A 7,114-nucleotide genomic window follows, 5' to 3' on the forward strand; every position below is an offset into this window, starting at 1 on the left:
CTCTCAGAAAGCTTCTCTCTATTTATTTAGTGAGGAAGTTTCCTTTTCACAACATGGGCCCCTATGGGCTCCAAATATCACTTCCCAGATTCCAGCGAGAAAAAGTTTTACGTAAACTGCTTCCTGATAGTCTAAGTGATATAAGTCTTGTTAGTATACAAGTCATCAGATCATAAAGAGGTTTCTCATCAGAAATCTTCTTTCTACGTCTTGAATTGGATGAAATTTATCCTTCTCAGCGAGGCCTGCATTGGCGATCACAATGAAAGCCCTTCTCGAAATCCTCAAGACAGTGTTAATGGACTGCTCCACGAAACATAAAGAGTAACCTCTGTGAGACGAATTCACCCCATCACCAGAAGTTTCTAAGAAAGCTTCTTTCTAGTTTTCATCTGTGGATATTTCCTTTGTCCACCGTAAGTTTCATTGCGCTATGAAGTATCTAACTGCAGATTTCCAGAAAAAATGTGTTAAAATAACTGATCACTGAAGAGAAACGTGTAACTCTCTGAGTTGAATTCACTCATGGCAATGCAGTTTCTCAGAAGGCTTCTTTCCAGTTTTGATCTGAGGATATTTCCTTTTTCACCATAGCCCTCAATGAGCTCCCAAATATACCTTTGCAGAATCCATGACAAGAGTGTTAGCATACTGTTCCAAGAATGAAAGGGTGGAACTCTGTGTGATGAAGTCACACATCAGAAAGCAATCTCTCACAAAGCTTCTCTCTAGTTATTATGTGAGGATATTTCCTTTTTCACCATGGTCCCCTATGGGCTCCCTAATATCACTTTCCAGATTCCACGAAAAGAGTGTAAGCAAACTGCTTCCTGAAGTCTAAGTTATAAGTCTGTGAGATGAACTCACAGATCAGAAAGAAGTTTCTCAGAAAGCATCTTTCACGTTAAGAACGGATGAAATTTCCTTTATCCCTGTACTCCTCAAAGCGACCCAACTAAGTCCTTCTCAGGTTCCTCAAAGACAGTGTTAAAGGACTAGTCCACGAAACATAAGTGTCACTCTGTGAGATGAATTCACACATCACCAAGAAGTTTCTAAGAAAGCTTCTTTCTAGTTTTCATCTGTGGATATTTCCTTTGTCACCGTAAGGTTCATTGCGCTATGAAGTATCTAATTGCAGATTTCCAGAAAACTGTCTGGGCAAACTGATAATTGAAGAGAAACCTGTAACTCTGTGAGTTGCATTGACACATGGCAATGCAGTTTCTCAGAAAGCTTCTCTTTAGTTATTATGTGAGTATACTTCCTTTTTCACCGTGACCCTCAATGAGCTCAGAAATATACCTTTTCAGAATCCACGACAACAGTGCTAGCAAACTGTTCCAAGAAGGGAAGGGTGGAATTCTTTGTGATGAAGTCACACATCAGAAAGCAAACTCTCAGAAAGCTTCTCTCTAGTTAGTTATGTGAGGATATTTCCTTTTTCACCATGGGCCCCTATGGGCTCCAAAATATCACTTTCCAGATTCCACGAAAAGAGTGTTAGCCAACTGCTTCTTGAAGTCTAAGTTACAAGACTTTGAGATGAACTCAGAGATCAGAAAGAAGTTTCTCAGAAACTTCTTTCACGTTTTGAAGGGATGAAATTTCCCTTATCAGCGTAGGCCTCAAAGCGATACAAGGAAGCCCTTCTCAGGTTCCTCAAAGACAGTGTTAATGGACTCTGCCAGGAAACATAAGTGTTACTCTGTGAGATGAATTCACACATCACCAAGAAGTTTCTGAGAAAGTTTCTTTCTAGTTTTCTTCTGTGGATATTTCCTTTGTCACCATCAGCTTCATTGCGCTAAGAGGTATCCCATTGCAGATTTCCAGAAAACTTAGTTAGCAAACTGATCACTCAAGAGAAACGTGTAACTCTGTGAGTTGCATTCATTCATGGCAATGCAGTTTCTCAGAAGGCTTCTTTCCAGTTTTCATCTGAGGATATTTTCCTTTTTCAAGATAGCCCTCAATGAGCTCCCAAATATACCTTGGCAGAATCCACGGCAACAGTGTTAGCAAACTGTTCCAAGAAGGGAAGGGTGGAACTCTGTGTGATGAAGTCACAAATATGAAAGCAATCTCTCAGAAACCTTCTCTCTAGTTTTTATGTGAGGATAATTCCTTTTTCACAATTGGCCCCATCGGCTCCCAAATATCACTTTCCAGATTCCACGAAAAGAGTGTTAGTAAACTGCTTTCTGAAGTCTAAGTTATAAATCTGTGAGATGAACACACAGAACTGAAAGAAGTTTCTCAGAAAACTTCTTTCGCGTTTTGAACTGATGAAATTTCCTTTATCAGCGTAGGCCTCAATGCGATCCAAGGAAGCCCTTCTCAGGTTCCTCAAAGACAGTGTTAAAGGACTGTTCCACGAAACATAAGTGTAACTCTGTGAGATGAATTCACACATCACCAAGAAGTTTCTAAGGAAGCTTCTTTCTAGTTTTTATCTGAGGACATTTCCTTTGTCACCGTAAGCTTCATTGTGCTAAGACGTATCCCATTGTAGATTTCCAGAAAATTTAGTTAGCAAACTGATCAATGAAGAGAAACGTGTAACTCTGTGAGTTGCATTCACTTATGGCAATGCAGTTTCTCAGAAGGCTTCTTTCCAGTTTGATCTGAGGATATTTACTTTTTCACCATCGCCCTCATTGAGCTCCCTAATATACCTTTGCAGAATCCACGACAACAGTGTTTGCAAACTGTTCCAAGAAGGGAAGGGTGGAATTCTGTGTGATGAAGTCACATATCAGAAAGCAATCTCTCAGAAAGCTTCTCTCTAATTACCACGTGAGGATATTTCCTTTTTCACCATACGCTCCTAAGGGCTCCCAAATATCACTATCCAGATTCCACGAAAAGAGTGTTGGCAAACTGCTTCCTGAAGTCTAAGTTATAAGTCTGTGAGTTGAACTCACAGATCCGAAAGATATTTCTCTGAAAGCTTATTTCACGTTTTGAACGGATGAAATTTCCTTTCTCAGCGGAGGCCTCAATGCGATCCAAGGAAGCCCTTCTCAGGTTCCTCAAAGACAGTGTTAATGGACTGCTCCATGAAACTTAAGTGTAACTCTGTGAGATGAATTCACACATCACCAAGAAGTTTCTAAGAAAGCTTCTTTCTAGTTTTCATCTGTGGATATTTCCTTTGTCACCGTAAGGTTCATTGCGCTATGAAGTATCTAATTGCAGATTTCCAGAAAACTGTGTTAACAAACTGATCACTGAGGAGAAACGTGTGACTCTCTGAGTTGCATTCACACATGGCAATGCAGTTTCTCAGAAGGCTTCTTTCCACTTTTGATCTGAGGATATTTCCTTTTTCACCATAGCCCTCAAGGAGCTCCCAAATATTACTTTGCAGAATCCAGGACAACAGTGTTAGCAAACTGTTCCAAGAAGGGAAGGGTGGAACTCTGTGTGATGAAGTCACACATCAGAAAGCAATCTCTCAGAAAGTTCTCTCTAGTTATTATGTGAGGATATTTCCTTTTTCACCCTGGGTCCCTATGGGCTCCCAAATATCACGTTCCAGATTCCACGAAAAGAGTGTTACCAAACTGCTTCCTGAAGTCTACGTTATAAGCCTGTGAGATGAACTCACAGATCAGAAAGAAGTTTCTCAGAAAGCTTCTTTCACGTTTTGAATGGATGAAATTTCCTTTATCAGGGTAGGCCTCAAAGCGATCTGTGGAAGCCCTTCTTAGTTTCCTCAAAGACAGTGTTAATGGACTGCTCCACGAAACATAAGTGTAACTCTGTGAGATGAATTCACAGATCACCAAGAAGTTTCTAAGAAAGCTTCTTTCTAGTTTTGAACTGTGAATATTTCCTTTGTCACCATAAGGGTCATGGCGCTATGAAGTATCTAATTGCAGATTTGCAGAAAACTGCGTTAACAAACTGATCACTGAAGAGACACGTGTAACTCTGTGAGTTGCATTGACACATGGCAATGCAGTTTCTCAGAAAGCTTCTCTTTAGTTATTATGTGAGGATATTTCCTTTTTCACCATAGCCCTCATTGACCTCCGAAATATACCTTTGCAGAATCCACGACAACAGTGTTAGCAAACTTTTCCAAGATGGGAAGGGTAGAACTCTGTGCGATGAAGTCACACATCAGAAAGCAATCTCTCAGAATGCTTCTCTGTAGTTATTATGTGAGGAGATTTCCTTTTTTACCATTGGCCCCTATGGGCTCCCAAATATCACTTTCCAGATTCCACGAAAAGAGTGTTAGCAAACTGCTTCTTGAAGTGTAATTTATAAGTCTGTGAGATGACCTCACAGATCAGAGAGAAGTTTCTCAGAAAGCTTCTTTCACGTTTTGAACGGATGAAATTTCCTTTATCAGCGTAGACCTCAATGCGATCCAAAGAAGCCCTTCTCAGGTTCCTCAAGGACAGTGTTAATGTATGCTCCACGATACATAAGTGTAACTCTCTGAGATGAATTCACACATCACCAGAAAATTCTAAGCAAGCTTCTTTCTAATTTTCATCTGTGGATATTTCCTTTGTCACCGTAAGGTTCATTGCGCTATGAAGTATCTAATTGCAGATTTCCAGAAAACTTAGTTAGCAAACTGATCACTGAAGAGAAACGTGTAACTCTGTGAGTTGCATTCACTCATGGCAATGCTGTTTCTCAGAAGGCTTCTTTCCAGTTTTGATCTGAGGATATTTCCTTTTCCACCCTAGCCCTCAATGGGCTGCAAATATCACTTTGCAGAATAGACGACACAGTGTTAGCAAACTGTTCCAAGAAAGGAAGGGTGGAACTCTGTTTGATGAAGTCACACATCAGAAAGCAATTTCTCACAAAAGCTTCTGTCTAGTTATTCTCTGAGGATATTTCCTTTTTAACCATGAGACCCAATGGGCTCGCAAATATCACTTTGCAGATTCCACGAAAAGAGTGTTAGCAAACTGCTTCCTGAAGTCTACGTTATAAGCCGGTGAGATGAACTCACAGATCACAAAGAAGTTTCTCAGAAAGCTTCCTTCACGATTTGAACTGATGATATTTCCTTTATTAGCGTAGGCCTCAATGTGATGGAAATTAGGTCTTCTCAGGTTACTCAAAGATAGTGGTAATGGACTGCTCCAGGAAACATAAGTGTACCTCTGTGAGATGAATTCACTGTTCACAAGGAAATTTCTCAGAAAAAGTTCTTTCAGGTGTTTCACTGATGATATTTCCTTTATCACCGTAGGCCTCAATGCGATCCAATATAGCCGTTCCCAGATTCCTCAAAGACAGTGTTAATGGACTGTTCCAGGAAACATCAGTAAAAACTCTCTGAGATGAATTCACACATCACCAAGAAGTTTCTAAGAAACTTCTTTCTAGTTTTCATCTGAGGATATTTCCTTTGTCATTATCAGCTTCATTGCAGTAAGAAGTATCCCGTTGCAGATTTCAAGAAAACTGTGTTAGCAAACTGATCAGTGAAGAGTAACCTGTAACTCTGTGAGTTGCATTCATACATCAAAGTGCATTTTCCCAGGAGGCTTCTTTCCACTTTTTATCTCAAGAGATTTCTTTTTCACCATAGCACTCAATGAGCTCCCAAATATCACCTTGCAGAATCCACGACAATAGTGTTAGCAAACTGTTCCAAGAAGGGAAGGGTGGAACTCTGTGTGATGAAGTCACGCATCAGAAAGTAATCTCCCAGAAAGCTTCTCTCTAGTTATTTTCTGAGGGTATTTCTTTTTTCACAATAGGCCCCAATGGCTCCCAAATATCACTTTGGAGATTCCAGGAAAAGGTTTTTAGCAAACTGCTTCATGAGGAATAAGTTGTAACTCAGTGAGGTGAATTCACAGCTTCTTTCACGTTTTGAACTGATGATATTTCCTTTATCAGCGTAGGCCTCAATGCGATGGAAAGTAGCCCTTCTCAGGTTCCTCAAAGACAGTGTTAATGGACTGTTCCAGGAATCATAAGTGCAATTCTGTGAGATGAATTCACACATCACCAAGAAGTTTCAAAGAAGTTTCTCTCTAGTCTTCATCTGACGGTATTTCCTTTGTCACCGTAAACTTCATTGGGCTAAGAAGCTATCCCATCCAGAATTGTCAGAAAACTGTGTTAGCAAACCTGATCACTGGAACAAAAACGTTCATCACTATGTAAGTTGCATTCAACACATCCACAAAGCAAGTGCTCTTCTCAGAAGGCTTTCCCTCAAGTTTTTTATGAGGATATTTCCCTTTTTGAGCATAGCCCTCAAGGAGCTCCCCAAATATCACTTTGCAGGAATCCATGACAGTCAGTGTTAGCAAACTGTCCAAGAGGAAATGGTGGAACTCTGTGTGGACAGAATCCAACACCCGAAGCAATACTCTTAGAAAGGTTTCTTTTTTTTTTTTTTTTTTTTGAGACGGAGTCTTGCTCTGCCACCCAGGCTGAGTGCAGTGGCGGATCCTCAGCTCACTGCAAGCTCCGCCTCCGGGTTTACGGCCATTCTCCTGCCTCAGCCTCCCGAGTAGCTGGGACTACAGGCGCCCGCCTCCATCGCCCGGCTAGTTTTTTTGTCTATTTTTTTTAATAGAGACGGGGTTTCACCGTATTAGCCAGGATGGTCTCGATCTCCTGACCTCGTGATCCGCCCGTCTCGGCCTCCCAAAGTGCTGGGATTACAGGCTTGAGCCACCGCGCCCGGCCTAGAAAGGTTTTCTCTAGTTATTATCTGAGGATATTTCCTTTTTCACAATGGGTCCCAATGGGATCCCAAATATCACTTTGCAGATTCCACGAAGAGACTGTTAGCAAACTGCTTCCTGACATCTAAGTTATAAGTCTGTGTGATGAACTCACAGATCAGAAAGAAGTTTCTCAAAAACTTCTTTCACGTTTTGAACTGATGATATTTCCTTGGTCAGCGTAGGCATCAATGTGTTGGAAAGTAGCCCTTCTCAGTTTCCTCAAAGACAGTGTTAATGGACTGTTCCAGGAAACATAAGTGAAATTCTGTGAGATGAATTCACACATCACCAAGAAGTTTCTCGGAAAGCTTCTTTTTAGTTTCCATCTGAGCATATTTCGTTTGTCACCATAAGCTTCATTGCGCTAAAGAGTATCCCAGTGCAGATTT

This window comes from Rhinopithecus roxellana, chromosome 17 (genome assembly GCF_007565055.1).
Source record: "Rhinopithecus roxellana isolate Shanxi Qingling chromosome 17, ASM756505v1, whole genome shotgun sequence".
Lineage (NCBI taxonomy): Eukaryota > Metazoa > Chordata > Mammalia > Primates > Cercopithecidae > Rhinopithecus > Rhinopithecus roxellana.